The sequence below is a fragment of the Trachemys scripta genome, chromosome 5 (assembly GCF_013100865.1).
Source record: "Trachemys scripta elegans isolate TJP31775 chromosome 5, CAS_Tse_1.0, whole genome shotgun sequence".
In the NCBI taxonomy this organism is placed as follows: Eukaryota; Metazoa; Chordata; order Testudines; family Emydidae; genus Trachemys; species Trachemys scripta.
The window spans coordinates 124,506,694-124,529,762 of record NC_048302.1 but is presented as its reverse complement, the minus strand read 5'-3'; the positions used below and the strand labels follow the sequence as shown (position 1 = coordinate 124,529,762).

General features: G+C 38.1%; 1 protein-coding gene across 1 annotated transcript in view; it reads right to left on the bottom strand.

Annotated features, from left to right (window-relative positions):
- CTBP1 (C-terminal binding protein 1) overlaps positions 1-23,069 on the bottom strand; it is a 408,882-nt gene that overhangs the window by 237,501 nt on the left and 148,312 nt on the right. The gene's annotated exons all lie outside the window — the stretch shown is intronic.

Sequence of the window (23,069 nt, the reverse complement as noted above, 5' to 3'; positions counted from 1 at the left end):
AGGGACTGAAAATGAACACTGATTTCCATTTAGTGTCAGAAAAGGTAAATATTTAGAAGAGTCCAAAATGTTACTCCAAATTAAAAAAAAAAAAAAAAAAGCTTAATCCTAATAAAATACAGGATCATAAAGGAGAAACAGAGTGGCTGTTTACCAACAATTTTTTCACATATCAAAATGTATACAACACATAAAGATTCTAACAGATCATGTATTCATATTGTGAACCCAACTTGGCCTTTTGAGAAAAAAAAAAAAAAACACGTTATAACCACACAACTACATTTTGGCACGTTAAGATTTACATTACCTTACTATGTGGAAAATTACCTTATTTATGTGGAAAATTCTAACGCAAATGTAAATTATCCTCTTAATCAGTACGCCAAATCCAACAACTTTAGAAAAAATAACTGCATTATCCCATCAATATTCTCCTTTTGATTTTTATAAATTAGACACTAACCTTTTCAACATTAGATCCCATCTCTTTAAAAAGTCATTCTCTAATATCTAGTTCTAAAAATAAACTATTGAGTCCACACAGCTTACTATCGGTAAATCTTAAAACCAGAAGGCTAACGATCATAAATGGGTAAATAAAAAAGCTCATACTGTTTCTTTGTGCTTCACAGTCTAATGACCCCAAACTTTCATAGGTGTGAAATTAACAAAAAAGAACGAGCAAACCGGAGTTTCTCCTTTATGATGCAACCCTTCTTTCCATCTCTCTCCCCAAAAAATAAAAATCATATTTGTTGCAAACTCTTGCTTACACAGGCCATGTTATTCATTTGTTCATAGTGTTTTCAGAAGTACTGATGACAATCTACAGCAGAAAGCTTTTCTTTTACAAATCAAGAAAGACATATTTCTAAGGTGCCCCAACAGCCAAGAACTCTGTGTTGCTAGTAACTGCTGACAGGCAACCAATAATAGTGACAAATTATACATTCATGGCATCTGCAACAATCGATAAACTGACTCACCAAATTAATAAAATATAGATCACAAAGCATACATTTTTATTAAAGAATAATTTCATGATAACCAAGTAATGTGGATGCTTCCAAGCATAAGATTTAATTACATGCTGAGCAAATCTGGCATTTTGTGATAAACTGCAAAAATAGTCTTTGCAACAGCAACTGGGAAAGAACATTGCTGACATAGTCTATAAACATGTTTTATAAAGCACAAACCAATATAAAAAAAAATCACTGAATGGTGGTTACAGAATCCTCTACCATATCCACAATAATAATTACTTTTTAGAGTTCCCTTGTTCTATAATTTATTTTTGCTAACATCTTGTTGATTTTTGTGTTTAAAATAATTTTTAAAATTATTACTTACCAAGGGGCATTATTATACTTCAAATAAATTCTTAACGAATCAGACTTCTTAATAGGGATCATTACTGGGACATACACTTTCTCTAGTATAATTATTATAATGAGAATACATATTTCATAGATTCCAAGGCCAGAAGGGACTATTGTGATCAACTAGTCTGACCTCCTGTATAACACAGGGCCATAGAACTTCCCCCAAAATAATCCCTACAGCATCTCTCTTAGAAAAACATCCAATCCTGATTTTAAAATGGTCAGTGATGGAAAATACACCATGACCCTTGGTAAATTGTTCCAATGGTAATTACTCTCACTATTGAAAATTTACTCCTTATTTCCATTCTGAATTTGACTAACTTCCAGCCATTGGATCATGCTAGATTAAAGAGTTCGTTATTAAATATTTGTTCCCCATGTAGATACCTATAGATTATGATCAAGTCATCCCTTACCCTTCTCTTTGTTAAACAAAATAGATTGAGCTCTTTGAGTCTCGCATTATAAAGCATGTTTTCCAGTCTTTCAGTCATTCTTATGACTCTTCTGTGAACCCTCTCCAATTTATCAGCAGCCTTCTTAAATTGTGGGCACAGAATTCTGGCAGCAGTCAAACCAGTGACAAATACGGAGATAAAATAACCTCACTACTCCTACTCTAGGATCCCCAGTTTATGCATCTCAGGATCGCATCACCCCTTTTGGCAACAGCATCACATTGGGAGCCCATGCTCAGCTGATTATCCACCACAACACCAAATCTTTTTCAGTCTCTCATCCTGTAAATATGGCCTACATACTTTGTTCCTAGATGTACAGATTTACATTTAGCTGTATTAAAAAAGCATATTATTTGCTTGAGCCCAGTTTACTAAGTGATCCAGATCTCTCTGCATCAGCGACTGTCCTCTTCATTATTCAACACTTCCCCAATTCTTGGGTCATCTATAAACATTATCTGTGATGATTTTATGTTTTTTTCCAGGTCCTTGATAAAAGTGTTAAATAGTGTATGACCAAGAATGGATTCCTGCAAGACTTCACTAGAAACACACTTGTTCAATGATGATTCCCTGTTTACAATTACATTTTGAGACCTAGCAGTTAACCAGTTTTTAATCTATGTAATGTGTGCCACATGAATTTTTTATCATTCTAGTTTTTACTCAAAATAAGGACTGGGAATGGCTGAGCCATTACAAACATTGACTCTATCTCCCCTTGTAAGTATTCTCACACTTCTTATCAACTGTCTGTACTGGGCTATCTTGATTATCATTTCAAAAGTTTTTTTCTCTTATTTAATTGGCCTATCAGAGTTGGTAAGACAACTCCCAGCTGTTCATGCTCTCTGTATGTGTGTATATATATCTCCTCAATATATAGTCCACTCTATATGCATCTGAAGAAGTGGGCTGTAGTCCATGAAAGCTTATGCTCTAATGAATTTGTTAGTCTCTAAGGTGCCACAAGTACTCCTGTTCTTTTTGCGGATACAGACTAACACGGCTGCTACTCTGAAACCACTCAAAATATTGTGAAGTACCAAGTCAAACACTGTACAAAAATCTAAATATATTACGTCAACATTATTAGCTTTATCCCCCAAATGTGATTTTTTTTTTGGTGAGATTACAAGTTAGTTTGACAAGATCTATTTTCCAAAAACCCATGTTGATTTGCATTAATTACATTTTAGTTCTGTATTAATCAAGTCCCATATCAACTGCTCCATTATCTTGCCCATGATCAATGTCAGGCTGACGGGCCTCTAATTACCCTTTTTAAAAATTGACACAGCATTAGCTTTCTTCCAGTCTTCTGGAACTTCCCCAGTGCTCCAAAACTTATTAAAAATCAACATTAGTGGTCCAGTGAGTTCAAAACTCTTGGATGCAAGTTCTCTGGAAACGCTGATTTAAAAATGTGAAACTTCATAACTTATGTTTAACATCCTCCAGAGAGACCAGTGGAATATAAGTAATTTTATCACCATATGATGAGACTAAATCATCTGTTTTTTCTCCAAATACAGAACAGAAATACTTATTGAACAGTTCTGCCTTTTCTAAATTATTATTAATAATACTACCATTTTCACCTAGTAATTGACCAATACAATTGTGAGGATTTTTTGTTTTTATTTTTATTTTATTTCTGATATATGTTTTAAAATCCTTTAATTATCCTTAGCTGCTGGCCACAGATTTCTCCTTGTGTCCCTTTGTTTCCCTTATCAACTTTCTACAATTCTTAACTTCTGATTTATATTCATTACTATCAAATTCCCATTTCTTCCATTTGTTATATATTATTTTTATAGCTGCTTTCTCTTCCTATATAAACCAGGTCAGTTTTTTAACCAGTATGGCCTTCTTCCTCAATTGGGGGATTGTAGCTTTTTGGGTCTCTAGTAAAGTTTTCTTAAATAATTCCCAATTAACATTTTTTTAATTAAATGCTTCCTTCCAGCTGATTTGTCTCAGAATTGTTTTCAGTTTTGTGAAACTGGCAATATTGAAGCACAGAATCTTTTTAGACTTTGAAATTCAACATGTAGCAACACTACCCACTTTAGAGTAGGAAGTAAAGATGACAATAGCTTCAGCATCACCTCTGAAGTTTGTTCGGCTACAACTGTTTTGTCACATAAACCCCCATCACAAACTCAAATCAGTTATTTAATGTATAAAATGTTTACAATGCAGACTGAGGTCTGTGGGACTTTCCAGCAACTATAATTCTTCAATGTAGGCTCTGATACTTTGAACACTTATGTACATGCTTAATTTTAAACACACGAATAGTTCTATTGAAATCACAATTGGGCCCTTAAACAGGCTTCATCCAAAGTTAGAAATCCTCTTCTAACTTTAAATCCAAATCAAAGACAGTTTTTAATGCTCCTGCTTATAAAGATCTGAAGATTATCTGTGTAGTGCCCTGAACCTGGGTGTGACAAATGGATTTTTTGTTATTGTACTATAGCCAACCAGATGGATGGTACTTCTTTTCATTAAGAGTGAAATGACCATATTTTCATAGATGTTTAAGGTCAGAAATGACACATCTAGTCTGACCTCCTGCATGACACAGGCTGTAGAATTTCACATAGTAATTCCTGCATCTAGCCCATAATTTGTAATGTGTACTCTGACTGTAATGGAACTCTGAAAATCCTAGTTGTCCCCTCTTAGTAACAGTATCTCAAGAAATAAAACATTTAAAACATTGGAACTCCTGTGGTGTGAGCATTACCAAATAAATCTATTGCTTGATCTTATTGTTGTTACTCTTATTCTCTCTTCCCCATGCCAATGCTAATAATCAATCTACAACCTATGCCTTGGCCTCTGATTATTCTACTATGGGTAGACCCCTGAATCTAAAGAGAGCCCCACTGACTTTAATAAAGCTGTCTGGGTGGATTCAGGGGTACCCCAAATAAAATAGCTTCCAAGAGTAGGACCTTAAAAAGCATGATTTGTACATAGGCATGCATACTATGCTCATTATTGTGAGTTTTGAGAAATTTATGGCAGAAATCCTGTCTTTTATTTATCTGTTAAAGCAGCATATTTATAGTGTTACATAAATAACAAAGTAATTCAGATGACTTTGTGAACAATATCTGGAATAGTGCACACAATTTTTTCTGGTAGTGCCTAAAACGACAATCAAGGAGTGTCACAATCACTGTGCTATGATCTACCTGTACACATGTAACAAACGGACTGTCCTCTCCCAAAAGAGCCCACAATCTAACAGGTGACTACAACAAGCTGATGCTGGGGAGCTCGGAGGGCGGAGAAGGGAAGGGAGAACAAGGCAACAGTGAGACTATTATGATTAATGCAAACAGCAGCAGTTATGGTCTTAATAAGCAGGACACATGACCCCTGCCTTACAGTACTTTGAGAATGACCACACCACACATTAACCAGGGGGCTGTTGTCTGACTTGCTGGAGGAAGGTTGTACCTCTTTAAGAGAGACACGGAGTGATTTTTGCAGGAGCTGCAGAGTAGGCTGTGGGCACATTGATCCATCCCCCTGAGGTGACCTGAAGAAAAGGGAGGCTATATAAATACATGGTGGGCAAGAGAAGACCTTTCTTACCTGGAGCAGGCAGAACATACCCACCCTCCCATCCATGGAAGTGGTGAAATATTAGTTTGGTCAGTATCAGGGGGTAGCCGTGTTAGTCTGTATCTACAAAAACCACAAGGAGTCTGGTGGCACCTTAAAGACTAACAGATTTATTTGGGCATGAGCTTTCGTGAGTAAAAACCTCACTTCTTCGGATGCATCCGAAGAAGTGAGGTTTTTACTCACGAAAGCTCATGCCCAAATAAATCTGTTAGTCTTTAAGGTGCCACCAGACTCCTTGTTGTTTTTATTAGTTTGGTCAGGATCTACTGTGGGCAATGCACTAGTTGCTCCTTTCTCAGGGGGTTGGGAAGGAATATTTCCCCCACCCCCAGATTGGCCAAGGCAAGGGTGGGGTCATCCACCCAGGTTTAGGGAGGCTTAGTTGAGGCAAACATGGAACTGGAGTTATGCTATGGTGTCACAACTCTTTATATTCATGTGGGGCAGATGTCCAGTGCAGGTACTCCATAGGGTAAAGGACTGGTAAATGGATTGGTAAAGGATTTAAAGGAGGCATTTGTTAAAGGAGTGGAAATAGCAACGTTCAGGGCTCGCACATCTGGCACAGTAGAAAGCCAACCCCCAACTCTTTTATAGCTGACTTTAACCCTCACTCAAGGGAATGGTAAGGTCCCATGCAGTGGGTGGACTGGGGGCCAAGATGGGAAATGAGGAGGGCTGATGGAAGCCCCCTGGCTATATATTGAAATGATTATGGAATTACCTGTACTGTACATTTTTATCTACTAAGTATTTCCAGACAGTTAATAATAACGTTGTGACTTAATTAAGCCACATCCAATGTCTCTTGTCTATTTTCTGGCATAGCAGGATAATGAAAACATAATTGTTAGGATAGAAAATATATTAATGTCTCTCCACACAGATTTTAGATGGTGACAGAATTCATAACCCTATGAAATAGTCTCAAGACCTTCTGATCCCAGGCCCATGAGAAAACACTATTCATAAAGTCAAAATCTGTTGTATTCAGTGGGTGTATGGAAGAGTTAAAAAGATTCATCCTTTACTTAAAATGCAAGTTTGGGGTAGAATATACTCATCATTTTGTAAAACTGCCAATGCCAATGACATTCCTTCTTTACTGCCATAATCTTCATCAAAATCCGAAAATATGCATGGTTAATATAGCAGATATTGCAGGGGTGCCATTTTCACATCAGATGGGAAAAAAGACTCCAAAAAATATATATGAATAAGAAAACAACTGATGTTATACTGAAGTTTAATGAACTCATTTAATAAACCACAAGTTTAATCAGAACAGCAATTGATAAACATAGTAACATTCTAGAAATAACAGGGGAGATATGGCCTATATACTAGTCTAAATTTCCTTCTCTATTCTTTCAAAGAAACATTTATGCTTGCAATTTCATTAAAACATTCCACATATTCGTTACCTTCCAATTTTAAGATATTTAATCCATTGGGAAACAGAAGTATGTTTGGGGAAGGGGCTACCTTTTTGTTTTGTGCATATATTGCAATGGGATCCTGGTCCACAACTAGGACTCGTAGGAGCTATGGCAATACTAATATTTAATAAATAATAATATAAATAAATAATAATCATAATGAGGTCTTGCTTTTCCCCCCAGGACACAAAAGACAAGATGGTGGATATGCAAAGGCTAGTCTCTGGCATTTGGCTTTAACCCATATTTCTGGCTAACATCCTTAGAAGAAGAAAAAAAGATGCCTGCTTTTTGCGCAAAACTAAAGGTAAAGTCTTTTGCACAGAATGATATAAACTGTAAGGTAAACTTATGTACCTAACTCATAATGCCAGCAGCAACAGCTCTGAATAATCTCATCTAGACAGGAGAGCAAAGATACATATGCCCAAATTCAGCCCTAGTACAAATGGGTACAGTTATCACTGAAGTCAACAGGAGTTTCACCCATGGACTCCAAGGCTGAATTTGGCCCCTTACTTACAAAATCATGGAGCATTCCAACCCAGATCTTCATAAGTAACATGTTGTTAAGGTCTTTGTATTAGTCTCAACTTTTGATTCTGCTGCATGGGTTCATTAATTTTCAGAGGCAAGCGATACACTATACCTCAGTTACCTGCACTTCTCTTTGATTGCTTCCTGTAGTTTATAAAGCAGATGTCTGTAATTCTCTCCAACAGGATACAATACCTTTTAGGAGGCCAGAGTTAACTCATATTTAACTTGGCATTCCAGAAAATTGACAACACTTGTATCTGCTGACAGCTGATCTGTAGCTTATTTGGAACTGGATAATCTTGGTATTTCAAAGAACTGACTGTAGTTTAGTAATCAGGACTTCACTGATAAAGGCAGAAAAGGCTTACTACTGTATACAGCATATCTGCCTTTGGCACTTTATATTTCTTGAAATTCCTAAAACCAGTTCTGTTAAAAAAAAGTAAAGCGTTCTTAGAAGCATTGCCAATATGAAGGCTTTAACCATAGTGTTCTGCTTGTACCTGTCTGTCTCTTCATAGAATGATCAAGCAGAATCTTTTTAAAGCAGTTCAAGAGAGTCCTTGAGGTTCAGGATCTAAGAAAAGCAGTTCTGAGGGCAATCACAACACACTCAGTGAACAGCTTGCCCCAAGGGACAGATCCTGGGTTTGAGTAGTCCAATGTGGACAAGTACTTTTTGCCAAAAATATCAGTTTTCTGGGTAAGGATGGCCAGTGACCTCAGGGCTTTATGTTTAGGTCTATCCTTTAATATGCTACATTTAAATTTAGAAACAATTTATTGTATGGAGCCTGAATTTTTCATTCTGAACAGTTTTGCAGGCCCTAGTCTGACATGCATATTCAAGCTTAACGAATGGCAAAATTAATCAATCTTCAGATGGATGTTTTGCTTTCAAGCTGGCTGAAGTAGGGCAATAACTTACAGTTCAAACGAAATAAACAGTGAATTTTGACACTACTCAGCAAAACTGGTCTGCTGTATTGATATTTGTGAACTTTGTATAGTTTTGTATGTGTTGAAGTTGGATAAGTGAAGAGACTGCTGGCCAATGCGGAGGCTTTAGAGAATAAATCATCGGCAGATCAGACAGCTTTAGGGGGTGTGTGTGTGTGTGTGTGTGCGCGCGCATGTAACCTTCTGTTCTTTGTTTTACAAAACAAAACCTTAACAGGAAAAATGTTTAATTCTACCAAATTTTAATGTACACTATTTCAATATCAACAATAGTCTTAAAACAACATTATGGGTCTATCTTAAAGCTACAAAAGAAATTATATCCAGAGATGTTTCATTTTCAGTTCTTGTTATGCCTAGGCGAGGAGCTACCAGATAGTTACAAACAGTGGATAATATTAAACATTACCACATCAATTACAAAATAACTGAATTCTGAACTTCATTTACACCTATAAATACTCAACTTTATTTTATTTATTTATTGTATACAGTAATGCTCAGGGATGTTAAATTTAATTATATTATGGTCACTATTACCAAGTGGCTTAGCTACATCAATGATTCTCAAACTATTTACCATTGGCCACATATGCAGCTCTCTCTGTGTTATGTGGGCCGCATCCACACAATATATATTCTACCTGTATGGCCCTGAGGATATCACATGGACCACAGCTGTGTGCTGATTGCTCTGAGCTACATTCACCTCTTGAACCATATCCTGTCCTCCAATTAGGACTAAATCAAGAATTGCCTCTCCTCTTGTGGGACTTACAGGACTAGCTGATCCAAGAATCAGTCATGTATGGTGTCAAGAAACTTTCTCTCTGTATCCCGTCCTGAAGTGACATGTACTCAGTCAATAGGGGATAGTTGAAATTCCCCATGATTGAGGTTTTTATTTTTATAGTCTCCCTAATCTCTCTGTTCATTTCTCAATCACCATCCTGGTCAGGTGGTTGGTAGTATATCCCTACCATTATATTATTATTCAAGCATGGAATTTCTATCCATAGAGATTCTATGGTACAGTTCAGTTCATTTAATATTTTTGCTACATTTGCTTTCTTTAACATATAGAGCCACTCCCCCATCAGTGTAACGTATTCTGTCAGTCCAACATATATTGTATCCTGGTATTACCATGTCCCATTGATTATCAAGTTTCTGTGATACCTATTATATCAATATCATTATTTAATATGAGGCATTCTAGTTCACCCATCTTAGTATTTAGACTTCTATCATTTGTATATAAGCACTTATAAAATTTTGTCACTTTTTAGTGGTCTACCACTATGTGATGTAGTGGAATGGAACTCTTTCATTTGACTGTTTCTCATCAGATCCTAGCTGCACTTTATCATCTTCCATCCTGTCCTCCTAATTAGGATATAGAGAATGCCCATTAATAGATCCTCCCCTAAGGGATGTCTCTGTCCGAACTGCCTGCTCCTTGGCAACTGTCAGCTTTCCCCCAACACTTAGTTAAAAAGCTCCTCTGTGATTTTTTTAAATTTTACATGCCAGCAATCTGGTTCTGTTTTGGTTTAGGTGGAGCCCATCCTTCCTGTATAGGCTCCGCCTTTCCCAAACAGTTACACTTTCCTCTTCCTATCAAACAAAGCACTAGAGAAAAGACTGACTAAAAGTATTAGCATGATGTTTCCATGAAAGTGATCTCCAATTAAATACTTATGTTGATATTTGCATTGTTGTCATTTGTGTTTCAGTGTTAACAACCATTGGGATGAAGAAGAGCAGTTCATGTATCTCAGAGACTTGATCTGTTTGCAGTCTCAATACAACACTGTATAAGTGTAATCTGGATCACATTCCAAAGGTTTTTCTGTGTATGGAGTATGTGTGCAGGTGTCTGGGTTGGAGATGTACAATCATAAGGGTTAGAAACTTACTTTTAAACAAATATACAAAACTTTAAATTCTGCAGACATTTTGGGGGCCAACAGGGAAGTATTGAAATAGTGTTGTGACTCACCTCAAGTTCTCAATATTTGTACAATAGTGACAAGACACTGCAAAAAAATTCATGTTTTTGAGGACATATTTATAGTCCTTTAGGATAAAAGATTTCTAAGTGCAACAATCTAAAACTGTTGTTCCAAAGTCACCTTTTTAATACTACACACACCACTCCCACTGGTTCCTACACACTTCTCTTCTCCTCCATCTGCTGAATGAAAGATCAGTCAATGAGGAAGAGCAGCCTCCATTGTGTCTGAAGCCTTTCACAGCACTTATAGTACTTGGATTATTTTGACAGTATGGTTAACTTTTATTTAACACAGAAGGAAAAGTCAACTGAGTTTAAGAAAACAGTTAAGCAGTCTAAGTAGCAAGAGATGATCTCTGTAGTTCTCAGAATAGATAGACATCTTACAGACAAGCAAACTATTATAAAGAAATAGTCACTTCCAGATTAAACTAGTTCTGACTAGTTCAAACTAGAGTCTCAAGGTGCAAAGTAAACAACTTTGCCTTTTCAATAACCCTAGCACTTCTAGCAAAGTAATAGAACAAACACATGCCATTCAAAACAATGATATTAATAGTTTATATTTCTGCAGAACCTTACTTCTGATAAGCTCAAAAGAGCTTTAAAAACAATTAAATTTGTGACCTAAGAAACTATTTGTATTCCTGTTTGATAGGTGAGGAGACTGAAGCACAGAGCGATTGAATTGCCTATGGTAATACAGAAAGGTACTGTCAGAGCAGAGATTAGAACCCAAATCACATAAATTCCAGAACTAATATTGTGAAGAGGACATACCTCAGTTTCCAATAACCATTTCAATACAGTAAGCTACCCACAAGTCAGAACAAGAGACAGCAAGATAAACATAGGATTTAACAATAAAAGCTATATTACAAATAAAGGAAGAGGAAAAAAGGATTAAAGTTAGTGTTTTCTTTAACACCAACAGGCTACAGGTACATCAGACAACCAACTGGATGTGCTCAAGGAAGGTGGCTCTAGTTCACCTTTAGGCTTTAGTTCTTCTCTAAACATGCATACAACTTGTATTACTGTAAGATACATTAAATGTAGGTTATTACATAATGTCCATATGTAACACTGTGATATTGACATAGGTGATTCTAGGACAGGTTATAACAGAATTGCTTTTAATTTTATTATTATGAAATGGATTTATGCAATTAGAAAATATTATTGTGTCATTGCGACATATTTTCCAAGAAAAATGTATGAGGCTAACAAAATGAATGTACTTTTAAAAAAGGGAGGGGAAAAAAGAAAAAATATTCAATATGCCAAGATGACTCTGCTATGAAATTTTATGGCGTCATAATGGGAGAATATAATTCTATCATGTAACATCAGGCAATCCAAACCTACACTGTGGAAAAGTTGGTGATTAAGGGGATTCTCATGAATTTTCCTGTATACTATGAAATTGAAGCTTTCACTTCAAAAACATGTTTCCAGCCCTTCTGTTTGCAAAACAGATTTCATGACATATACTGATGCACGGCTGTCTTAAATCTGAAGCCAAAAAGACTGAAGCAATAATACCTCCTGAGATGTAAACCTCCTACACTCATTAACCACTTTTCTGCTAGATACATGTGAAAAGATAAAATGCCCCTTCAGATCTTCTGGATACTACTACTACTTTTGTTTTGTTTCCTTGGGCATTTTTTGCTAGAGTTTCTTGAACACACACTATCACTAATCAAAGACAAAAGAGAAAATGTTTTTTAAAAAGGTGAAAGATTTAAATAAAGTGACTCTCTGAGTGTGCACATTTTATAAAAATGGGATGGCACAGGTGACCGTGGAATTCCAACTTTGGAGAATCTGGAAGGGATGGAGAAAAGAGATAGAAACAAGGAGCAAGAGAATAGATAGACATAAAATACTAATGTTGTATGAAAACAAGGGAGTGTGATTTTGAATTAGTTTACTGTTACCGTTGCAATACTGATACTATCCATTGAGAAATCGTATTTAATGCAGATTATATTGTTATATTATATAGGGAATTATTGAAAAATATAATCACTTTATAATTAAGGCAGGGAATAGAAAGCAGATGGATGGATAGCCTTATTGCTGACTTTTCAGGAAAACAAACAAATGTTTAAAATGCCAGCAAACTTCATTGTGACCTTGGTGCATGAAAAAAAAAAAAAAAAAAAAGGTAAATGTAGATGTAATAGATTCAACTTACCTTTGAAATGCTGAGGGACATGAGAGAAAATTGGAAACATAACAAACTAGAGAGTTTTTTTTCCAGAGCTCAAGTCCTAAAAAAAGAAATGCTGGAAGACCATTCCAATGCTATAATTCATACGGTACTGGAAGTACCTTATTCCAGCTCCCCAAAAAAGTGCTGGAATGACAATCTAGTCCCCCCAAAAGTGCCAGAATGGCATTCCAGAGCATTCCAGCATGACTCAAGCCCTGTATTTTCCCATCCCAATTACTGTAACATACCATTGGCTATTATACTTGGAAAAGGGACAGAGATTAATTCACTTCTTAAGGCAGTAGGACAAAATGCAAATATTAATGATGTTTTCTTGACTACTATAGTAATGAATAAGTTGACACTCAGCCACAGAGAAACTGGAGGGTATAACTGAGGAAATATAGAGCAAAGGAAACCTTATGCTGAGGACTGTGGATATGAGATGCAGCATATCAGGGAGAGACTGAGGAGTCTAAGAACTTCAGGAAAAGGACAAACACAGAACTATTATGTTAACATCATATTTTCTTATTTCCCTCCTATAACTGCAAGGGTTTGGGGCCTATGTGGGTGAGGGTAGAGAGTCTTAGACCAAGGCATGGAACTAGGTATAATTCATTTTTTATTTAATTTGATCTTTTCTCAATCTTTCTAATGTATACTTTAATTGATTTAAGAAACGTATGGATCTTAGACTATTTATGGGACACACTACTACAGTCTAGCATTTGGAAATGAAAAAGATCCCCCTATCTCAGAGGAAAAGATATGAATGGGGAATCTGTGTTTAAGCCACTCTCAGATTCTCAGTCAAATGCATGAACCAAGAAGTTCGCCCTCTAAAAGTGCTCTGGCTGCAGTCAATCCCTAACCTTGAGTAGTGTCTGTGGTCTTTGCAGGGTGATGGTGACAGAAAGAGAGTCTGTAAAGATGATAAAGGTTGTCCTACCTGGAATGAGGTAATAGTTTGGCTGCAGCTTTCTGGTCATATTCAAATTTGAAGAAGAGAGACTTTGGTTCGCATTTTCACTATTATTTAAATACAACCCAAAAGTGTAATTGGTGCTTTACAAACATAATAGATTAGTTCCTTGTCTCAAAGTGATTACTGTACAATCTAGATAGTTAACATACTGACACAGGAATAGGAGAATGGATGCAACTTAAGATTTTCTCCCCTTTCACTTCTTATTCTCCGTTTTACATTTTTTAAATAGCATCATATGTTTGATATGTATTTAAATCTGTTTTCTCCCTTTCATAGTTTAATTAACTCAAACATTTTTTCCCCTCTTATTCTTCATTGATTCACGGTGTATGCAGCACCTCACCAATCTTGGAAGGTCCGGCCTCACAGGAAGTCCTATTGGAATGCCCAAGGCATGCAGTCGCCTGATTGGCTCACACCCATTACTTAAGCCAGGAAGTGGCTGGGGTGCACTGTCCAAGCAGTCGCACAGCATCTCTGTCGCTACTGCGTCAGACCTTGCTCTCGCCTGTCTCCACCAATCTTCATCCAGTCCCTGTTCCTGGTTCCTGTTCTGCTCCCAACCTGTTCTTGGTCCCCACCTCGCTTCTGCCCTTGCCCTCAGCTCCTGCCTTGTTCCTGCTTTGTGCCTGATCCTCGCTTCATCTCTAGCTCCTGACCCTATGCTCTGCTTCTGACCATTGATTGCCAGTTCCAGTTCTGACCTTGGCTCGTCTCTTTGCTACCGTCGCCAACTTGACTTCCGACCACTAGGCCTAAACATCACTGCTCTGACCGCTAGGCATGATTGCCTATGCCTAGGTTTCTAACTCTTTGTGACCTTTAGTGTTTCTCCCAGCTTTCTCTTCACACTGCTCTTCTGATAGACACCTCCTTCCCTTGCCATCCTTTGCCCTTCAAAAATGAACAACGGTCCCTGGAACAGGGGCTCTGCTGACACAAGTGGAGTCTAAGGGCAGATTCCTGAGGCGGTGACACAAGGTTACCATGTTGTTCCTTCTGCCATTACCAGTTTCATCCTCCTAGGAGTTTCAGGGATTCTTTCATAGGCCTCCTCTGGAAAGCTGGTACTGGCTCCTGGCACCGCGGTGCTTAGTAATTGGGTGATCTTGGGACTCGATTTTCCAGCTGAATTTGGGCCCAGTGGAGGGGTTGGCTGACTTGATTTCTCGTTTATTTTGTTTCCTACTGCCTCATTATTAACTCTTGAATCAACTGCTTCCTCTTCGAAGATGCCTGCTAGTTTAGTGAGCCATCTGGGCGGCCTTTTAGATTTGGAAATATCCTTGTATTTCCAGTTAACTGTGTTTGATCTTGTATCCTTGAATTTCCATTTGGAATTCAAAGCTATATAATTTGCCTACATTTGAAACTACAATTTTGGTTCATGATTCAGTCATTTCCCATCTTGATTACAGCAATGGGCTTCTTTCTAGGCACCTCCCCCAAATATCGACAATCTACGAAAAAGTCCACCTTATTTATCACTACTCTCCTGAAATTTACATTCACCTACTATTTATTCAATTACATTGGTTTCCCTTGAAACCAAGGCTTAACTTCAATACATTATTGCCAACTTAAACTTTTAAATCCTTGAAACTTTGACACTTCTCTCATAATTTACATGTGGCCACCTGCATCTCTTTATGTTTTCCATCTTTACCATCTGCCTTCTGCTCACATGGCACCCATCTTGTGGAATTCCTTACTCTGTGATATTCAATAAGCTTATAATATAAAAAGAATGGTTACTTAACTTACAGTAGTTATAATTCTTTGAGATGTGTTGTCCAAATGGATTCCACTATCAATGTGCATGTACCCCATAAGTGAGAGATCATGTTCTTTTGGCCAGCAGTGTTCATTAGGACCATGCCTGGACTGTGGTGACTGCCTTGTCAGGTGAATAGGAAAAAATTGCCATTAGAATCAGAAGACATTCCATCTCCTCTTGCTGTTCTTCCTCACTGTTGCATTCCTGTTGGTGCCAATTGTGGGATTAGGATAAATGACCCTCTTGAATAAATCCACGGTGGCTTCTAGGGGAGTGAGATCTAACACTTGACGGGGGGGGAGGAACAAGGAAGTTTCCTAGATGGGTGCATACCCAAGGGAGTCCAAAATGGTCAGAATCTGGAGACTATGGGGATAGAAACCAAGAAGAATGTTCCCCACAAGATCCCTGAGGTCTGTGCCCATAAGAGCAATCCCCGAAATGTTCTTCTCTAATAGAGGAGCTACCTATCAGATGTCTTGGGGCTCTCTCAAAATTCACTCACAACTTTAATAGGAGAGCTTGTCAGTATCACCATAGTATTAATAATTGGTAGAGAGGCAGGAGTACTTATAATGACAGATAAAGAGAGTAAGGGTAACTTCAGTTGTGTGGTCCCTGAGAAATTACTTGGTACAGAGAATGTCTTGGACACCGAGAAAGTCAGTGCCATAAACATCTGGACCACTGAGACTGACATCTGACTCATGGGCCAGTGAGGTTATCGGTATCCAGTGTGCCAGTGCCAACATTGGTACCAAGGAGCTGGTACCAGGGGAAGTGGGGACTATGGATTCAGGTGGCACAGTGGGTATTCTGTGACTAGCCAGAGCCAAAAGGCATCAAAGGAACCTGATCTGGACCAAGGATTACCTTTCAGCTGAGTGGCACGAGCTGATACAAAGACATGATGGGTCTTCTGACTAGACACTAGAGAGGATGACTTTTGTGTATGCTCACTCCAGGAGTGATGCTCCTGTAACAAATACAGCAATTTCCTGTAATATCACTGGGAGACCTTATTGAATTAAACTTTAAGTATATTTAGGGTCCATTGTATTAAATAAATGTTTTATGTATTATTGTGGGCCGGGATTGTATGTAACCTGTCTCTAGGTGGGTAGATAGGATCTGAATCCCAGGAAGTGTTATGAAATTTAAAGTACTATCTTGAACAATGTATCAGACAAGAGTGGGCTTTTGGGACAAACATTGTCAAATGGTTTGCCTGGGGAATCGCTAGTAATAGGTGAATGCAAATTCTCCACCTCCTGCTAAAACCCAGCCTTTTGAAGCTGTACCCTGAGGAAATGACCATTGTTTGTTAATTACATGTTCCCAAAAATCTACATATCAAAAGACACAAACCATACAAGGAAGTACTTCTTCTGGTTCTGAACTAAGGCTGTTATATACTTGTAACCATAGAAAAATCCCTCGGTGGGGTTTGAAGGATTGACTTCTACCAGAACCTTTCTTGGAGTTGGAAAGTGATCTCTGGTAAGCATATTAGCATTCATATAGGTTCTTTTATTGTTTTAATATGTTTTTTCTGTAATGCTTTCTCCTTAAGAATAAATGTGCTTGCTTAGAAAGTGCTGTGTGGTAACTTAGCTGCAGGCAAGTAAGCTGTTTATAGCCTTCAAAGAAAAATCAGTGCACAGACACTGACCTGTCTAAGCTTTCTGGCTTGCTTGGAATATCACAGTGCAGGCAGGGAATTATGCAGTGTAAAAAATCCTCTCCCCGAGAGAGAGAGAGAGAGAGAGAGAGAGAGAGAGACGTGATTCTTTACCCAAGAGAGATGATGGCTGAGGAGTGAGGAACCTAGACTGAGTGCCCTTAAGGGACTTTGGAGAGAGACTACAGTTGCCCTGAGCTGTTACAGCTCCTTCCTCACCCTTTCTGGTGACAGATCAGTGTGGCAGATCTTGACTGTTTTGTTAGACTCAGTAATTGAGGGATTCAAGCTTTCTGATGAAGAATGAGCTTGGGATGTCACTGTACAACTGCAGTTCACACGAACTCAAGTTGAAAGTGACTGAGCAGGCTTGGCAGGATTTTTAGCCTCGGGCTCTCAAGAGACACTCAATGAACACTCTAAAAAAAAAGGAGAGAGAGAGCACGCGCTTGGAATGGGTTTTCCGAGTCCTTTTCGAAAAGGAATGGCAATTGAACATGTGATCCTCACTGAGGCAGAAGAGACACCTGAAGTGTCCAACACTGAGCAAAATAGCAACCTCGTAAGAGGGATAAGAACATAAGAACATAAGAATGGCCATACTGGGTCAGACCAAAGGTCCATCCAGCCCAGTATCCTGTCTACCGACAGTGGCCAATGCCAGATGCCCCAGAGGGAGTGAATCTAACCGGTAATGATCAAGTGATCTCTCTCCTGCCACCCATCTCCACCCTCTGACAAACAGAAACTAGGGACACCATTCCTTACCCATCCTGGCTAATAGCCATTAATGGACTTAACCTCCATGAATTTATCTAATTCTCTTTTAAACCCTGTTATAGTCTTAGCCTTCACAACCTCCTCAGGCAAGGAATTCCACAGGTTGACTGTGTGCTGTGTGAAGAACTTCCTTTTATTTGTTTTAAATCTGCTGCCCATTCATTTCATTTGGTGGCCCCTAGTTCTTATATTATGGGAACAAGTAAATGACTTTTCCTTATTCACTTTCTCCACACCACTCATGATTTTATATACCTCTATCATATCCCCTCTTAGTCTCCTCTTTTCCAAGCTGAAAAGTCCTAGCCTCTTTAATCTCTCCTCATATGGGACCCGTTCCAAACCCCCTAATCATTTTAGTTTCCCTTCTCTGAACCTTTTCTAATGCCAGTATATCTTTTTTGAAATGAGGATACCACATCTGTACGCAGTATTCAAGATGTGAGCGTACCATGGATTTATATATGAGCAATAAGATATTCTCCGTCTTATTCTCTATCCCTTTTTTAATGATTCCTAACATCCTGTTTGCTTTTTTGACTGCTGCTGTACACTGCGTGGATGTCTTCAGAGAACTATCCACGATGACTCCAAGATCTCTTTCCTGATTAGTTGTAGCTAAATTAGCCCCCATCATATTGTATATACAGTTGGGGTTATTTTTTCCAACGTGCATTACTTTACATTTATCCACATTACATTTCATTTGCCATTTTGTTGCCCAATCACTTAGTTTTGTGAGATCTTTTTTGAAGTTGTTCACAGTCTGCTTTGGTCTTAACTATCTTGAGCAGTTTAGTATCATCTGCAAACTTTGCCACCTCACTGTTTACCCCTTTCTCCAGATCATTTATGAATAAATTGAATAGGATTGTCCTAGGACTGACCCTTGGGGAACACCACTAGTTACCCCTCTCCATTCTGAAAATACCATTTATTCCTACTCTTTGTTCATGGTCTTTTAACCAGTTCTCAATCCATGAAAGGATCTTTCCTCTTATCCCATGACAACTTAATTTACATGAGAGCCTTTGGTGAGGGACCTTGTCAAAGGCTTTCTGGAAATCTAAGTACACTATGTCCACTGGATCTCCCCTGTCCACCTGTTTGTTGACCCCTTCAAAGAACTCTAATAGATTAGTAAGACATGATTTCCCTTTACAGAAACTATGTTGACTTTTGCCCAACCATTTATGTTCTTCTATGTGTCTGACAATTTTATTCTTTACTATTGTTTCAACTAATTTGCCCGGAACTGACATTAGACTTACCGGTTTGTAATTGCCGGGATCACCTCTAGAGCCCTTTTTAAATATTGGCGTTACATTAGCTATCTTCCAGTCATTGGGTACAGAAGCTGATTTAAAGGACATTGATTGTCCTCACTCCACCAGGTTTCTGTGATGCCTATTATATCAATATTCTCCTTTAACATGAGACACTCTAGTTCACCCATCTTATTATTTAGACTTCTAACATTTTAAATCCTGGGGATTTAGTCTCAGCCATAGAGTCTAAGTATTTGTTACCAGGGATAACTTCTAATCTAATAGCTAACAATAATAAATTAGGATTTTATATAACAGGCATAAATAAAAACTAGTAACGACAATAACTAATAAACTAGCATAACAACTAATCACACAGGATGCAGGGAAAACATTCACTGCAGGTGTTCTGTCATGCTGCTACAGGCAGTAAAAAAAGAACTAAGGGAAGGTTAGGCTTGCTCTGTCCTTTATGTTGAAGGCGAAGGACAGGTGGTGAGGACATCCAGGGTGGAGTGACAGCGCTAAATGATACTATGGGTCAAAAGAGTCCAATCTCATGCCCATGGGGCACATACACGCCAAAAATCGTATCCATGTTGACACATCACTCACAGAACCTGTAAATTTAAAATTTAAAAATTCTTTGAGTGGGTCAACAAACATGTGGACAAGGGTGATCCAATCAATGCAGTGTACTTTCACTTCCAGAAAGACTTTGACAAGGTACCTCACTAAAGGCTCTTAAGCAAAGTAAGCAGTCATGGGATAAGAGGGAATGTCTTCTCATGGATCTGGTTAATTGGTTAAAAGACATGAAACAAAGAGTAGAAATGGTCAGTTTTCAGAATGGAGAGAAGTAAATAGTGGGGTACCCCAAGAATCTGTACCGGGACCAGTGCTGTTCAACTTATTCACAACTGATCTGGAAAGCAGAGTAAACAGTAAGGTGGCAAGGTTTGCAGACAGTACAAAAATACTCAAAATTGTTAAATCCAAAGCAGACAAAGGGATCTCACAAAATTGGGTGACTGGGAAACAAAATGTCAGACGAAATACAATGTTGATAAATGCAAAGTAATGCACATTGGAAAACATAATTCCAACTATACATACAAAATGATGGGGTCTAAATTAGCTGTTACCACTGAAGAAAGATTTTGAAGTCATTAGGGATAGTTCTCCGAAAACATCCACTCAGTGTGCAGTGGGAGTCAAAAGAGCTAACAGAATGTTAGGAACCATTAGGAAAGGGATAGATAATAAGACAGTAAATACCAGAACGCCACTATATAAATCCATGGTATACCCACACCTTGAATACTGTGTGCAGTTGTGATTGTCCCCGCACAAAAAAGATATATTAGAATTGGAAAAAGTACGGAGTAGGGCAACAAAAACTATTAGGAGTACAGAACAGCTTCCATCTGAGGAGAGATTAAAAAGACTGGGACAGTTCATCTTAGAAAAAGGGGGGGCATATGATAGAAGTCTGTAAATAAATAAAATAAATTAATGGAGATAGCCTGTCTCCTAGAACTGGAAGGGACCTTGAAAGATCATCGAGTCCAGCCCCCTGCCTTCACTAGCAGGACCAAGTATTGATTTTGCCCCAGATCCCTAAGTGGCCCCCTCAAGGATTAAACTCACAACCCTGGGTTTAGCAGGCCAATGCTCAAACCACTGAGATCATGAATGGTGTGGAGAGTGAATAAAGAAGTGTTATTTATCTCTTCACATAACATAAGAATCAGGGGTCACCCACTGAAATTAATAGGCAGTAGGTTTAAAACAAACAGAAGGAAGTACTTCTTCACACAACGCATAGTCAACCTGTGGAACTTCTTGTGAAGGTGGTTGTGAAGGCCAAAAGTGTAACTGGGTTCAAAAAAGAATTAGATAAGTTCATGGAGGATAGGTCCATCAATGGCTATTAGCCCAGATAGTCAGGGACGAACCCCATGCTTGGGTGTTCGTAAGCCTCTGCCTTGCAGATACTGGGAGTGGACGATAGGGAATGGATCACTTGATAATTGCCTTGTTCTGTTCATTCCCTATGAAGCATCTGGCACTGGCCACTGTTAGAAGACAGAATACTGTACTGGTCTTGATGGACCTTTGGTTTGACCCAGTATGGCCATTCTTAAATAAGTACTTTATAGCCTTAAAATGAATAAATTCATTTTTCAACTATAAATAGAAACAACTGCTCTTTAATTAACTCTCAGAATCAATTAAAACATATCCCAATTGTAACATCAGAGACTTTAAATAATTTACCACTGGATTCAGGAGAGATAGCAAGGAATCTTGATACACTACTTGACTGCAAACATACTTTAATACAGCACATTTCAGCAACAGTAAAAAAAAATCAAGTCATCATCTCAGAAGTCTTGCCTAAATTAAGATATATCTCTAACACTTGAGGCTCTGAAAATCAGGTTCTTGTTTTTATTTCTTCTTGACTATACTGAGGTAATGCCCTTTCAGCAGACGAGGTTGATATATATTTATTGACAGCATCCAAGATTGTTAAAAATTCAGATTAAAACAGTGATCAGTGAAACAAAGAAATACAATGCTATAATCCCTTTCACTGAGCTATTTGTTGAGAACATAATTAAATTACAAATATGTATTTTGACATTTAAATATATTCCATCATTGAGCTCTGGACTATATTATGTATTTGCTATGTATGTTACAAGATGAAGGTTTGCTCTCTGTTCCCAAAAGCAGACATGGTTGGATCTTATCTCATTATGTGCCAGTACTCTGGAACCCACTGCCACTTTGTGCGTGAGTGAGACAGACTAACTTGCTATCAATTTTTAAACAAAGTTAAGACTTATTTGTTCTCCAAACCATTTGGTTAAATATTTCATGCTAATTGGTATGTAGTTGTGTACTGTGATCTCAGAATTTGTCTTCATGTTATTTGGTTTTACTGTATTTTTCACACAATGCTTCAAAGCACTGAAGAACAGACCATAGACCAATCCAAGAAAGAGGGATTATTTAACAATAACTTTTTCTTTGAGAGTGCCACCTCTGCCTACTCCCACTTGTGGGATATGGTATCTCTGGCAGCAAGCTGCAGATTTTGTCAAGCAAGGATTGTCTGTTGGGCCCATTCAGGCCCTCATGGAAGATGCTGATGGTATAAAAGCAGGAGTGGTCCCAAATATGTTTCAGTTCCTTCCCTAATTTTGTGATTCTTTATTTGAGATTCCAAATACGTGGGGAGGGTGGACAAGGAGTGTGAACATGCAGAGGCAACATTCTTGAAGAACAACACTTACTGGTAAGTAACCCGTCTTTCTTCTTTGAGTGGCCTCTACATATTCCCACTTGTAGAATATTAGCAAACAATACAAAGTTGGAAGTGGGCTGAGCTGTTGTAGGTGAACAAGGACTGCGAAACTGACAAAATGAGCATTAGATGTAGATGCAGGTCAAGAGAATATGGTAAGTGACCACCATTTCACTATCCCACATGGGACTTCGGTGAGGGACATTTAAAAAAAACAAACATATAGACCTAAAAGCTTTCAAGTCCTGTGAAAAAGATAGAATGCCTGGAATAGATGCTTCCTTCAGGTTACCTAAATACCTTTTGATATATGTAGATGAGTAGACAGCTGACAAGTCTTAACAAGGACATAAAAGTGATTTATGGAAATATAGACAGGTTAGTGGTCTGTTTGAGAAGACAATGGAGATGACTTGAGCTTGGGGATGAGGATTGAGGGCACTGACCAAGTCACATTTCCCATATGGACTACTATTCACAGAGGATTAGTCATTTGGTCTGTTTATCACCAAGTCCAGGCAGCAGCTACGGTTGTCAAAAATGTTCTCTTCTCAGATGTGTGGTACAAATTATATT